We start from the raw sequence: 15882 nt of genomic DNA on the forward strand, positions 1-15882 counted from the left end.
GCCAGTTTCTTTCCTTTATATTCTCCCTCTTCCTCAAAATGCTCCTGGGAAGATACATATGCATATATTCAATTGGGTGGATTTTTAAAGTGAATTTAATAAAATCAATTTTATTCTGATAATTTTAAGCTTCCTCATATGAAAAATGTCAATATTCCTTGAGGGAGGTGGGCTCAGGAATCCGATATCAGGGATCATATCTCTTTTTTAAATTATAGCTCTTTACTTGAGAGCATAATCACAGTATATTAATCATCACTTAAGTTTATACCTGTTAAGAGCTTGCACATCAGAGTTAATCTTATACTTGAATGACCATTTTACTTCTATTATGGACATGTTATTCACTGTTCAGTAATAGAAAAGAAAAAGTAAAATCAGATCTCTTTGGTGTATATACCAAAAAATACTTTGGAAGTTGCTTTAAAAAGAAAATTTCTAAATATATGTCTGTTTTCTTTCTCTATTGTCTTCTCCGTCTAGTAAAGTACAAGCACTTATTGGCACTCAAGCAAATGAGAGTTGTTATAGAACAAGAGAATCTCAATTTTTCTAGTCCTACCAATATTTTGTTGGGTAATATTATGAATTTAGCATCAGTTTGACTTCTGATTATATGAAGATTTAAAATATTTTACATTGAATAGCCCATTTCTTCCTAGTAGATTAAAATTATTTTTTTAGAACTCATTTGCCCAGTGAAATGTCACAGACTTTTCAAATTGCCTCCTTGAACCTGCCCTGCTTCTCAGGCAGCTGGGCTGTGCTGATTCACCTTTTCATTCCCTTCTCCAGTGCCTCCCCTTGATGCCACCATTCTGTAAAGCACATGAAAGCTGCTGGAACAACAACCTGAGAAAGCTAGCTAGCGCTTTCCTGAGTTCAGATCTGATATCCATGGAATAAAGGATTCTAATACATACTTCTGATGAATGATTCCTCCAAAAATCTAAATAATTTGGATAGTTAATGAAAAGCCAAATCAAGTTGCCTTGAGAGGAAAGCATTTATTATGGTCGATCTCAATTTGACGGGTGGGGTGGGGGGATGTTTCTTTCGTGCTGCTGCAACTTTAGAAGAGTGCCCAGTGTGGGCCTGTTCTTGGAAACATGACTGGTTTCCTCTGCTATTGGGAACCACACTAATTCTGTATTGTACGCCAGTAGCTAAGTGCCTTAAGGAATGTTGTCGTGATCTTTTTGTTTGTTTTGGAGTTTTGTTTTGTCAAGGTAAAGTAGGTAAGAGTCATTGCCACCAATATATTTTTGAAGCCATCAATATATTTTTGAAATATCATTCCTTAAAAGCATTTTAGATCACTTCTTTTATTCTTTCAGCTGCTCTGCTTTCAAAGTAAAATAGAAAACATTTAAAGGGAAATAAAAAGGTGGCACTAGGGGCACCCAGAATACCAATCCCAGAGGACAGCATTCATCCATGTGCTTTCCAATAGCCCACCAGGGTTGGGAGCGGAGAAAGGGAGAACTGTTAAAAAAAAAAATAATGATAAGGAACGGTTATGAAATGAGATGAGGGAAGCCTGCTGTGTGAAGTGGCCTCCCCTATTATTGCATCTTTTTAAATTCACTGTGGCTAACGTACCCCTTCATCCCCATTTCTTATCAAAATGGGGATACTTCCAACATGTGGTGTTAGTTAGCAACATTCAAGTCAGTGGTCACTGAAGAACGGTGGGTTCCTTGAGTGTGAGAATATGCTGTCTCATTTATCCTACCTGGAGCAGAAGGCCTTTCACAACACAGGCCCTCCCAGAATGGCTGCTGAGTGGATGAATGCATGAAGGAATGAATGATGTTTTTTGATCATAAATTTACAGGATTTTTAAATGAACTCAGGGCAGAGACTGCTCATCCAAAGAATCAAAATCTTGGTATGTATCTGTAATATGGGTTGCTCAACGGCACCACTAACTCTGCTGTCCTCAGCTGTGACAAGCAGTAATTTGTATATGCTTATTTCTAAAAATCATTATGATTTGTATCAATTAACCTCTATAAACATCTCTAACTCATATAGAGGGTTGTATAAAGTGTTGAATACACCCATTAAGGTGAATTTATCATGTCTCATAAGCCTTTCAAACACTGGGGATGACTTTCCAGCTTTTAGGTCTATTGGCAAATAGACCCAAAATTCCAATGCTTTTGTAAAAAAGTTGTAAAAACATAGATCATATGCTATTCTTAGTCTCCAGCAAATATAGAGTTTAGCTGAGACTATATTGATAACATAGAATTTCTAAGCTCAAATGTAGCTTCACTCCCCTGATTCCTAATTAGGATCAAGGCTTTCTGTATCATAAACTGAATTCCCCATTGTGGTTATTATGAACTATAACAATGATTGACAACAGGATATGATTTAATTCTATACACTTAAACAAATACAGGAACAAAGAAACACACCTAAGTAAGCATAGGGTGATAATTAGTGCATTAAAGGCCACCTGGAAGCTTCTGACCCTATGAGAATGGATTCGTCATTAGTGGTATGACCATTTGAATTTCCTGTCAAATGTGCGCTTTTAATCTCCCTTCCTCAGTGTCTGAATTAGAGTTCCTCTGCAAAGCATTAAATGTTTGAAACATTCAGTCAATGGAGATTTTTTAGTCAGTTTTATGAAATTTTTACATACTTGTTATTTTCAGACACAAATTATTCTCAATAAAATTTCAGACTTCTTTGCCATGGCTCCAGAAATCTCTGTGGCCGGGAGAAAAAGGAAAAGTGTCCATAGTGTCATGACACAGTCGCTCATCCTTTCTCACATTTCCCATTGAAAACATGATTGGAATAGTACACTTGACTTCCCTGTTAACTTCTCAAGTAGATTGTTTTCTCAAGCTTGTATAGTCAGGGCCTTCTCAGGAAGGAAAACTTTACTTAGCACCTCGTATGATGGGCATGCAATTCTCATGCATTAAAACCAAGAATGAAAAGAAAGGGGGGAGATATTGTCTAATCCCCTGAGATTTGATGAATGAAAATAACATAAAATATACTGTTTTGAAATTAGCAGACCATTGAGGAGAAGGAAGATTAAGTAGAGCCAGGGAGAGAGAGAGAATGCTTACTGTAGCTGAGATCACTCCAAAGCAGTCCTTTCTGGGTCATAACAACATGATAAAACCTTTATTAAATGCTTATTGACAATTAAATGTTTAATGATAAATAACTCATTATTTAATAATAACTCATAAATAGAAATATTAATAAATAAAACTTCTTAAATGTTTGTCTCAATCCTTTCCTCATCTGATGAGTAACTGCTTACCCCAAACATAACTATTAACTAAAATTAGTGATATAACAATAAAAAACTAAGGATAAAAATATCTGATTATTAGGAATCACAGAAACATATATAGAAGTTGCAAAACAGAATGCTGAAAGAATCATCTTGTTGTACATGGCACAGTAGTGAACTTAGCAAGAAACTCTGTACTGAAGAAGGATAGGCAAATGATCAGAAATCTGTTAAGCTCTTGTTCATTTTCAGTTTTAAAATACGTTCTGAAGAACTGACAAACTTAAAATTCAGTGTTCTCCTGACACTTAAAAATATATTTTCATATCACTTCCCTATTTGGTTTATCACCTATTTAAAGAAAAGTTGAAGATTAAAATTTTATATACTTTTATCACCAAGTTTCCAATAAAATGTGGCATCTTGTAAAACCTATTGCTGGGTGCCCCACCCATGGCTTTTTTCCAGTTCCAGATCCAGATCAGTTCAGCTATTGTTTATAGAAGTATTGCTAGCATTAGAGTGGACTAGTGTTCCCATTACAGTTTGTTTCACAAGCTGAATTTGGATGGTGTTTATGACTCATTGCAAAATAGTGTTGAAGTGATCTCAAGGGTTTAATGGGCCACAGAGGTCTATGCCCCATTTTCATGAATAACTCGTGAAATTATCTCAGACTCTCTTCCATTGGAAAGGAAAAATTATTATGATACTTTATATGTGTTGACTTTTCTCAATTGCTATACCCTTCAAATTTTTTCTTCAGAATTCTTACCTATTTTATAAAATAAAAGTTTAATTTGCCTCAATAAAGGAATAAATAGTTTGTGTACTGGACTCTTTTATGAGATTATTTAAAGTCTGGACTATATCAAGTAATCAGCTTCCAGCACTTCCATCAGGATGGAGCCAAGTAATATATGATTTGCTGGCAGCACTCATTTATTTTTATGAAACTTTCTTTCCATTTCTTTTTTACCCTATACACTTTAGTTTATGATCGTATCACATATTGTTCTTATTCTGAAGAACATATGTTAGAAAGATAACTACTTTGAAACTAATTGGGAACAAGTGAAACTGCATGCTCCCATATAAATAGGTAAAATATTCCAAACATACAGCATTGACTAATAATTTAAAAGTTGTTCATAAAATTGGAAAAAAAAACAAACAAACAAATGCGGATTTCCTGAAGGCAGAAGGTTGTGTGTCTTATTTATCACTGTGTTTTTAACCCCTAGCCCAGAGTTTTTTATGCAGGAGTCAGTAAATGCAGTTTATTTAATGAATGTTCTCCCACTAGATGTAAAACGGTTTATATTAGTCTTCTCCTTGTTGATCTTGGATAGATAGCACTGCATCCTCTTCAGATACAGATTCAGGATGGGAGAATTGTCATTGCTGTGATTAAGTGGTTCTATCCTATCGCATTTGGCATGTTTCTAATCTTTGTACTGTCTGATTTTGAGACTTCCTCTCTTTTGATTTAGTAATTGCTTTTGCTTTTGTAGAGACTGCCAAAAATGAAGTTGGTGTCACGAGTGTAAATCCTAGCTCAGCCTCTAACTAGCTGGGTGAAGCTCAATTTTGTCACCTCAAGGTCTCTGGTGTATCAGCAGCATTAGTGAAGGTAAACTATGTTATCTTCAAGTTGAATACTTAGGACTTTACAACCACATCAACAGTCCCTTACACTGGATTAAAATGCTTGGTCAATCAGATAGCCTCTCTCTTCCTTTGCTTCTCTCAAGGATGAGAAGAGTGCTGTCCAGCTGGTTTCTGTCTGCCCTCCTGGCCTCCAGTGCTCCAATTTGTGTTTTGTGAGCTTGTGATCATTTGTTTACTCACAGGCCATCTTCACTGAGACAGCTTCAGCAGTACTCTCTGGATGCGGACCTTAAGTCTCCATGTCTCTCGTCTGGCTCCCCAAACTTAGTAGTCCCTTCACTAGTTGCCTAACCAGACCATGGCCTCTTCACAGCAGACCAGTCAGTTCTCAGCACCCATGCCAAAAGGAACTCCAAGGAGCCTGTCTGACCTCCCCTGTCTATCCTCTTCCTAGGATGGAAATTTCCCCAGCCTTCCTCCTTCCAGAGCCCCGTGTGCGGGTGGAGGGTTATGTGTCCTTTCTACCTATCTAACATGACACCAGTCCAGTAAGACCAAAGTAGAGAGAAAGGAAATCAGAACATATATTTGACTGCTTTTTATTTTCTCTCTCTTCTCTTTTGCACCTTGTGGGAGAGGTATAGGCTTTCTTTTCTCTCTTATCATATCACCTCTCCATAGAAGAGCAGCATAGTGTTCTCTATGCTAGAGAACACTAATTTCATTCACTGATTTGCCAAAGTATGAGATAAAAGAATCTAAAAGTTCTCTCTTAAGACAAAGGATCAGGCCAAGAAGGAAAAACATCATGTTAGTTGGGAAAGGAGAAAAGTAAAAGCACATTAACACATTTCAAACTATCACCCTTATTGCAGAACTAGCTGTCCTGATAAAGCATTACTTATTTTTCTGAGAAGGAGGGAATTTCAGGGAAGGGAGAGCTTACTTTTGGCCTGCACATGTGCATTGCTGTTCGTTGCCTACCATATGCTCAACACTGCCAATATTCGAGTCTCACTGGTCTGGCTATAATGATAGCCACTTCCTATGGTTGTCCTGAAGGTTAAATGAGAAACCTTTAAAAAGTACCTAGCTGGGTACCTGTCACATAATAAGAACCGGCTCTTTGATAGGATGAAAGAATTACACACAAAGTTCTTTCGTCTCAGTTTGACCATTTATAGGTAGTTCCCTATTGTGAGGACTTATGCCCAGCCTTTTTTGGGTTTGTTTATAACTAATATATTGTTGTTGTTTGTTAGTTAGGACTGTATATCCCAAACTCTAAAATTTAGTAAACGTTCATTTATCTGGTCATCCATCACCCAGATAGTCTTCTTCCCTGATAAGTCTACAAATCTGTAAGATAATTCATAGACATCAGTTTGGTCCTGCAAGATCCTGAGAGGTCTTTCAAATCTAAGCATAACTGAATGGTGTCTAGTCTCATTTTAGTGATAATATTTTGGCTGTATCCTATTTCTTTTAAAATTGGTAATGGTCACAATTACTTTGACCAACCAGAAAACTCCTTTGTTAGCTAATATAGAATTTTCTGTATGGAACACTATGTTTTACTCATTTAAAATGGCTCCCATGACGCAAGTTCCCTATATTTAAGAAACTACAGTTGTGACTCAGGAGCTGACTAAAGGAACTAGTGGGACACAGAACACTTGTCCCCTGAGTCATCAGTTCAAATCTGACCCCAAATTGCTATCATCTGAGTGTCATTTGCTAGCCTCAGCTAGATCACTGAAGGAAGAGAAGCCACATCTCAAGCACACCAAATACCACCACAATTGCCTATTGTTCTCAATAGAGATTGAGGTTTAAAAGAACCCCAGAACTTACCTTTCCCTCATTCTGCATCTCCTAGAGTGTTGTCCTAATATAGTGCAAAGCCTGAGGTTCATTTTCCAAAGGAATCCTGTGCCTTCTCAATGCATTTTGTTTCTAAATGAGTTTAAACTAACACTCAGGCCACAGACATTTTTGTTTCATCAAAATGTCTTTGCCCAGAAAGGATGGGGTAAGGAGTACCGTAATTGCCCAGCATCAGAAATACAGTGTAATCAGCAGCAGCAACACTTACTGTTTTTTTTTTGTTTTTTTTTTGTTTTTTTTTTGTTTTTTTTTTTTTCATTTTAGATGGGGCAACTGAGATGCTGGGAGCTTAGTTATCTTGCCTATGCATACAGCTAGTTAGTGGTAGACTCAGGATTTTTACCTGTTTTTCTGATTGCAAAGCTGACCACTTAGCAACAGGAAGACTATTGAATCCAGTTATATGTTGAGTTAATCTAAAATGTGAAGTCTTAAATCTCTTTAAAGGAAATCTTTATTCAAATTTTCCTAAAGCCTTTTCCATTTTTACTAGCCATTCCAAACTAAATAGTTCATGGAGAGAAGTGTTATTTTTAAAAGTGATAAGTTAGGCAAAAGCAAACCTGAATCATAAGTTCAGAATGACCTATAAGGGAACTGAAAATTGAAAGCAAATCTCATGACAAACATATAATTTTGAATTTTCAGAAGATGGCATAACTTTTCTTGGTCCAAGAGTTCTTGTGCTATTCTTTGGATAGCTTTGAAAATAAATCATTTAAAAATATATCAAATAAAAACTTTCTTACTGAGAGAATAGTTATTTTGTGTGAAGCAAAACCTACTGGCACCAACCTTCATCTAACAGTTTTAGGAGTTCTGAGGATCTAACATTCCATAAAATCAGTTTCTAATTAACTGAATCAAGAAAGCTCTTGTCCTATTGGCAATCAAAGTCTTGAAAGAGAAATAAAAGACAGACTTGAAAGTTACGTTTTCCTTGTGTTTCTAAGTATTTTCTCATAGTTGGAGCCATGGGATGCTTGCTGTGCCTATGTACATTCCAGAACAGAATGAACCAGCATCTGATGGTGTTACAATGATTGATTTCTAGGTTTCCATCCTAGGATTAGTATTCAGAGAAGTGACCACAGCAAAGAAGAATTTTTAGTCAATGGATCTCATCAGGCGAATAAGGCTTGTCTGACTCTGGTTTCTGGATGGTCATGCACTCAAGGCAAAAGATTCCAAAACCTGTGAATGAAATACAAAATCTAGTTAGAGACTTCCCCATGCAATCCCAGTGCATTCTTACAGGGAGATTTGGGTGGTGGATGCTGTGCCAGATTGAAACTGTTATGTACCCCAGGAAGGACTATGTTCTTTAGTGCAATCTTGTGGGGGCAGACTTATTATTGGGTGGGATCTTTTGATTAGGTTGTTTCCATGGAGATGTGACCCACCCAACTATAGGTGAGACCTTTTTATTAGATTATTTCCATGGAGGTGTGACTCCATCCATTCAGGATTAGATCACTGGAGTCCTTAAGAGAACTAAGAGCCCACACAGACCCAGATGCTTGGAGACACTGGGAGATGCAGACAGAAGGACGTTTGGAGAGGCTAAGAGATGAAACCCAGAGTTTGCCCCAGAGAAGTTAATAGAGGACCCAGATGCTTAGAGAGAAATATCCCAGGAGAACCAAGCAGAGACCTGAGAGAAGCTAAGTGAGACAAAGCCCAGGGACGTTTTGGAGACAGCCATTTTGAAACCAGAACCCAGGAGCAAAGGACAAGCAGACACCAGCCACATGCCTTCCCAGATGACAGAGGTGTTCCAGACACCATCGACCTTTCTTCAATGACAGTATCCTCGTGTTGATGCATTAGTTTGGACATTTTTATGGCCTTAGAACTGTAAATTTGTGACCTAAGAAATCCCCTTTATAAAAGCCAATCCATTTCTGGTGTTTTGCATAACGGCACCTTTGCAAACCAGGACACATGGTAACTGCAATAGTCCATCTTAGCTAGAGAAAACAGCATGAACAGCATAGCAAATATGCACTTAGACCAACAGCAAGAACCAACACCAAAAGAACACCCCCTGATTTATGAGGCATGGGACATTACATTTAATAGGTTATAAAACATGATTAAATTACAAACATATTTTTTCATTACCCAGTTCCCAGTGAAGAGCCACACCTGTTAGGAATAGCAGCAGGAGCCACACCCATAAATATGCATTGGGATCAGCCGAATCTCCATGTGCAGGGACAGCCATAGGCACAGGACCCTGAAGCCAGCTTGCTGGCAATGGGCAGCCTCATTTCACCCCTCAGAACTCTCTTGTCATTAGGGTGCAGTTGCCAACGGCAATCCTATTTTTCCCTCCTGTTTGATTGCATTTTGGAAATCACATTGTTTTACAAATTTCTAAAGGAAAAATATCTGATAAAACCTGAGAGACTGATTTATCTTCCCAAAATTTGGGCAATAATTTGAGACACATTTTTAAAGTGGAGTAAAGTAACATTTACGCACATTTTAGCATTGAACTCAATTTGCTGGGTTAAGTTTAAAAATCATAGATTCAAAACTGGTGACCTATAGTCTGGACATGACTCACAGGCACAGTATTTGAAAAAAAAAAAAAAAAAAAAAAAAAAGTTATATTAGTTTCAACAGACGCTCTAAGTATACATTCTTGCATGGCAGCAATCAACCAGAACTGGGTGCTGGTGGGGCGGCCCCTAATTGTCTAAGCACAAGCTACCAGTCTACCAGAGTCCCTTTATCTCCTTCACTTCACCTGTGAGGAGGTACGAATATCCAGCCCTGGAGGCAAATGGATGGGGATGGCCCACCCAAGAAAATCTCATTCTATTATTTAATGTTTTTTTCATACTCTTACTTGCAACTTCTGCCAGCACAAACCCCACCAAAAACAAAACAAAACAAAAAACTAAAAAAAAAGGAAAAAGTGAAAAACAACATCTAAAACTAAGTAACTTGAAATTATCTTTGGATAAAAGTAAGATAAAATGAAAACACACAAACAGGAAGAAAGATCACTTGCGTCTCAGAATTTAAAGCTGTTTTTTGTTTGTTTGTTTGTTTAAATTCACCGGCTCTTGCCAACAGCCTAGCACAAGAATTTTTACAACCACATCCCTGCTAGATGGTTAGTCAGCCTCTTCTGCATGAAAAGGACCACATGCTCACATAAAGGAGTTGGTCTCAGGAATCAAAAGTATTATATTAAAAAATATTTCTTAAACAAAATGTATTACTCAGTATAAGAAACTAATTTGGTATTAACCCAGAATGAAGTATATTCCTGGTATTGGGTTGATTATCATGGTGTACTGACTGCAGTATCCTTTCTTTTTCCTTTATTTTAAATTCAGTTTTATTGAGATATATTCACATACCATACAATCATCCACAGTGTACAACCAACTGTTCATAGTACCATCATATAGTTGTGCATTCATCACCCCGATCAATCTTTGAACATTTTCTATACTCCAAAAAGAATAAAAATAAGAATAAAAATAAAAGTAAAAGAGAGCATCCAAAGCATTCCATCCCCCTATCCCACCCTATTTTTTATTTTGTTTTTGTCCCCATTTTTCTATTCATCTGTCAACACACTGGATAAAGGGAGTGTGAGCCACCAGGTTTTCACAATCACAGTCACACTATGTAAGCTACATAGCTATGCAATCATCTTTAAGAATCAAGGCTACTGGGTTGCATTTCCACAGTTTCAGGTATTTCCTTCTAGCTATTCCAATACCCAAAAAACTAAAAAGGGATGTCTATATAGCACGTAAGAATGCCTTCTAGAATGACTTCTCTACTCCATTTGAAATCTGTCAGCCACTGAAACTTTATTTTGCTTCCCTCTTTTATCACGAAGATTTTCTCAATCCCACGATGCTGGGTCCAGGCTCATCCCCAGGAGTCATGTCCCGCCTTGCCAGAGAGATTTAAACCCTTGGGAGTCGTGTGAGTTTACCTGCCGAGTGGGCTTAGAGACAGAGAGAAGCCACATCTGAGCAACCACAGAGGTTCTCGGGGAGACTATGAGGCACAATTATAAGCAGGCTTAGCCTCTCCATTGCAGGAACAAGCTTCATAAGGGCAAGCCTCAAGATCAAGGGCTCGGCCTACTAAATTGTTAGTCTTCAATGTTGGTGAGAATATCAGTAATAACCCAGGTGGGGAAGTCCAGCATATTTGCATTTTTCCCCAGTTTCTCAGGTGGGCCCTGCAAACACATTTTTATTGTCTGCCCAAATTACTTTGGGATATATTGGGATTTCACACCAACCTGTACAAACCTACCAGATCTCACTTCCTATTCAAAGTTCCATGTAATTATGGTATTTGAATAAACTGTACAAGTTAAATTATTTGGCATGCTTCAGAAAATATAGATCCTGCACCAAATAAACATCTCATCCCTTGGACTCACACAGAAGTTGAGGTTTTAAAGCACAGTCAATAACATCCTTTACCCTTTGGCCTGATTTGCCTTGCTCCTAACCAGATCCACTTCATTCATATGTCTAAATGAAGCCTGCACTCTTTTTCAGTTTTTTTTTTTTTAAGTTGCTGTGTGAGGCAATACCAACATTCATAGCTGCTGAGCTCTAGCTCTGAGTTCCAAGAGTCACACAGATACCCAACGTTCCAGAGACTGACCAGGTTGTACACAAAGAGCTCAGCATCTCAGAATTTAGAGATAACCACTACAACTCAGGAACAGATGTGGCTGCTGTAAGAGCTTACAATTTAGGGACATTTACAATAAGCACTGCCCTGATAACCTGTGCTCTCAGATTCAATTCTGAGTTACACATTATAGTTAGTCCACATTAGTGAAGCATTAATAATATTTGTCTTTTCATTTCTGGTGTACTTCACTCAAAATACTGTCCTCAAGATCCATTTGTCTAGTTGCATTTCTCACAGCATCATTCCTTCTTGCCACTGCTCAATATTCTATTGTATGCATACACCACAGTTCCCCATTTTGTTCATCAGTCGATCAACCCTTAGGCCATCTCCATTGCAAACCATAAATACTCCCACCATAAACACCAGTATGCAAATGTCCATTCGGGTCCCTGTTCTCAGATCTTCCAAGTATATACCCCATAAAGAGGTTGCAGGACCTTCTGGCACCCACTGCTTAGCTTCTTGTGGAACCACTACACTATCCTCAAGTAGGCTACATCATTCCACTTCCACACCAACAGTGAGTAGGTACTTCCCTCTCCCCACGTTTTCTCCAGCACTTATATCCCTCTGTTTATATTTTTCCCTGCAATATTACAGAGATGTATTCATATACCATACAGTCATCCATGGTATACAATCAATTGTTCACATTAGCATCATATAGTTATGCATTCATCACCACAATCAGCATTGAACATATTCAGTACTCCAGAAAAAAAATTTAAAAAAAAGAATAGTTCAAAAGATAAAAAATACAATATAATACAATACAATAAATTATAATCATAAGGGCAGACAACAGCACTACAACCAAGAATCCCATACCCCTCCCTTATATACCCCTCTCTTAGACATTTAGCTTTGGTTATGTTGTCTTTGTTACATTTAATGGAAGCATATTACAATATTACTGTTAACCATAGACTCCAGGTTGCATTGATTATGTTTTTCCCCAATACCATCCCTTTTCAACACCTTACAAAGTTGATATTCACTTGTTGTCCCATATGTAAAAACAATTTATGTTTGTACATTTAGTCACCATCATTGACCACCCTCAGGTTCACTAAGTTTTACAGTCCAGTCTTTATCATCTGTCCTTTCTTATGGTGTCATACACTCCCCTAGCCCCCCTCTTTCATCTTTACTCATAGACATCTTCGTTCAGTGTACTTACAATATTATGCTACCATTACACAATATTACGCGATCCATTTCTGGATCTATGCAATCAATCCTTCTACATTCCTTCAGCATCAAATGCCCGATCTCTACCCTCTTTCTATCACCTGATAACCTGTGATCACAGCTTTAACTCTCAAAATTTGCTCCTTAATGTTGGTTTATATTAATGAGACCATACAGTATTTGTCCTTTTATTTCTAGCTAACTTTGCTCAACATAACATCCTCAATGTTTATCCACATTGTTACACATTCTGTGACTTTGTTCTGTCCTAAAGCTAAGTAATATTCCATCATGTGTATGTACCACAGTTTGCTTATCCACTCATCCACTGATGGACATTTGGGCTGTTTCCATCTCTTGGCAATCGTGAATAATGCCGCTATGAACATTGGTTTACAAATGTCTGTTCATGTCTATGCTTTCAGTTCTTCTGAGTGTCTACCTAGTATTGGAATTGCTGGATCATATGGCAATTCCATACTTAGCTTCTTGAGGAACCACCACACTGCCTTGCAGAGTGGCTGCACCATTCTACCTTCCCACCAACAGTGAATAAGTGTCCCTCTTTTTACACATCCTCTCCAGCACTTGTAATTTTCTGTTTTGTTTTTGTTTCTGTTTTGTTTTGTTTGATAGTGGCCATTCTGGTAGGTGTGAGATGATATCTCATTGTGGTTTTGATTTGCATTTCCCTAATAGCCATTGAAATTGAGCATCTTTTCATATGTTTTTGCGCCATTTGTATTTTCTCTTCAGAAAAGTGTCTGTCCATGTCTTTTGCCCATTTTCTAATTGGGTTGTTTGTCTTTCTATTGTTGAGTTGTAGGATTTCTTTACATACTCTGAATATTAAACGCTTATCTGATATAGGGTTTCCATATGTTGTCTCCCATTGCGTAGGCTGACTTTTAACTTTTCTGACAAAGTACTTTGTTGTACAAAAGTGTTTAATTTTGAGGTAATCCCATTTATCTATTTCTTCTTTGATTGCTCATGCTTTGGGTGTAAGTTCTAGGAAACCATGACTGATCACAAGATCTTTAAGATATTTCCCTACATTTTCTTCTAAAAGTCTTATGGTCTCAGTGCTAATGTTTAGGTCTTTGAACTATTTTTTGTATAAGGTATGAGATAGGAATACTCTTTCATTCTTTTGGATATGGATATGCAGTTCTCCAAACACTATTTATTGAAGAGGCTGCTCTGTCCCAGTTGCTTTGGCTTGGCTGCTTTATCAAAAATCAATTGTCTGTAGATGAGAGGGTGCATTACTGAACATTCAATTTGATTCCGTTGGTCGGTATTTCTATCTTTGGGCCAGTAGCATGCTCTTTTGATTACTGTAGCTTTGTAGTATGCTTTAAAGTTGGGTAGTGTGAGACTTCCCACTTCATTCTTCTTTCTCAAAATATTTTTGGCTGTTTAGGGTACACTGTCCTTCCAAATAAATAAGGTTTATTGGTTTTTCTCTTTCTGCAAAGTAAGTTGTTGGGCTTTTAATAGGTATTGCATTGAACCTATTAATCAGTTTAGGTAGAATTGACATCTTAACTATATTTAGTCTTCCAATCCATGAACATGGTATGTTCTTCCGTTCTTTTTAGGTCTTCTTTGAATTCTATTAATAATTTCTTGTAGTTTTCAGGGTATAGGTCTCTTGTGACCATGGTTAAGTTTATTCCTAAATACTTGATTCTTTTTGTTGCTATTGTAAATGGATTTTTTTTCTTGATTTCCTCCTCCTGTTGTTCATTAGTTGTGTTTGGGAACACTACTGGTTTTTGCATGTTGATCTTGCAGCCTGCCACTTTGCTGTATTCATTGATTAGCTCTGGTAGTTTTGCTGTAGATTTTTCTGGATTTTCCACATACAGAATCATGTCATCACAAACAGTAGAAGCTTTACTTCTTACTCTCCAATTTAGATGCCTTTTATTTCTTTTTCTTACCTAATTGCTCTAGCTAGAATTTCCAGCACAATGTTGAATAACAGTTGTTACAGTTGGCAGCCCTCTCTTGTTCCTGATCTTAGAGGGAAAGCTTTCAGCTTTCCCCATTGCATAGCTGTGAGTTTTACATATATTGCCTTTATCATATTGGGAAAGTTCCATTCTATTCCTGTCCTTTGAAGTGTTTTCATCAAGAAAAATTGTTGAATTTTTTCTAATGCCTTTTCCGTATTGATCGAGATGATCATGTGGGTCTTCCACTTTGATTTATTGATGTGGTTTATTACATTTATTGATTTTCTTGTGTTGAACCAGTATTGCTTACCTGGAATAAATTCCAGTTGGTCATGGTGTATAATTCTTTTAGTGTGCAGCTGGATGTGATTTGCGAGTATTTTTTTGAGAATTTTTGCATCTATATTCATTAAAGAGATTAGTCTATAATTTTCTTTTTTTGTAGTATCTTTGACTTTGGAATTCGGGTGTTGTTGGCTTCATAGAATGAGTTAGGTAGCTTTCCCACCTCTTCAATTTTTTTGAAGAGTTTGAGCAGGATTGGCACTAATTCTTTCTTGAATGCTCTGTAGAATTTACATGTGAAGCCATCTGATCCTGGGCTTTTTCTGTTTGGGGAGCTTTTTGGTGACTGACTCAATCTCGTTACTTGTGATTGATTTGTTGAGGGGGTCTATTTCTTCTCGAGTCAATGCTGGTTGTACATGCTTTTCTAGGAAGTCGTCCATTTCATCTAAGTTGTCTACTTTATTAGCATATAGTTGTTTGTAGTATCCTCTCATTATCTCTTTTATTTCTCTGGGGTCAGTAGTTATATCCCCTTTCCCATTTCTCATTGTATTTATTTGCATCCACTTTCTTTTCTTTCTTTTTTTGTTAGCCTAGCTTAGGGTATATCAATTTTATTAATATTCTCAAAGAAACAACTTCTGGTTTTGTTGATTCTATTGTTTTCCTATCCTTAATTTCATTTATTTCTGCTCTAATCTTTGTTATTTCTTTCTTTCTGTTACTTGGGGTTTGTTTGCTGTTGTATCTCTAGTTTTTCCAGGTGAATAGTTAATTCCTCAATTTTTGCTATTTCTTCTTTCTTAATATAGGTGTTTAGGGCAGTAAATTTCTTTCTCAGCACCACCATTGCTGCATCCCATAAGTTTTGATATGTTCTGTTTTCATTGTCATTTGCCTCAAGGAATTTACTAATTTCTCTTCTAATTTCTTCCTTTACCCACTGGTTGTCTAAGTGAGTGTTTTTTAGCCTCCATATAT

General features: G+C 37.1%; 1 long non-coding RNA gene across 2 annotated transcripts in view; it reads right to left on the reverse strand.

Annotated features, from left to right (window-relative positions):
- Nucleotides 1-7056: 7056 nt before the first annotated feature.
- The window catches only part of LOC119544847, a 125312-nt gene continuing 116486 nt past the window's right edge, over nt 7057-15882 (reverse strand). For both annotated transcript variants that reach the window (XR_005218936.1, XR_005218937.1), the window contains exon 3: nt 7057-7960. This is a non-coding gene — a long non-coding RNA (uncharacterized LOC119544847). The remainder of the gene's footprint in view (nt 7961-15882) is intronic.

The sequence above is a fragment of the Choloepus didactylus genome, chromosome 9, assembly GCF_015220235.1.
Source record: "Choloepus didactylus isolate mChoDid1 chromosome 9, mChoDid1.pri, whole genome shotgun sequence".
Taxonomy (NCBI): Eukaryota; Metazoa; Chordata; class Mammalia; order Pilosa; family Megalonychidae; genus Choloepus; species Choloepus didactylus.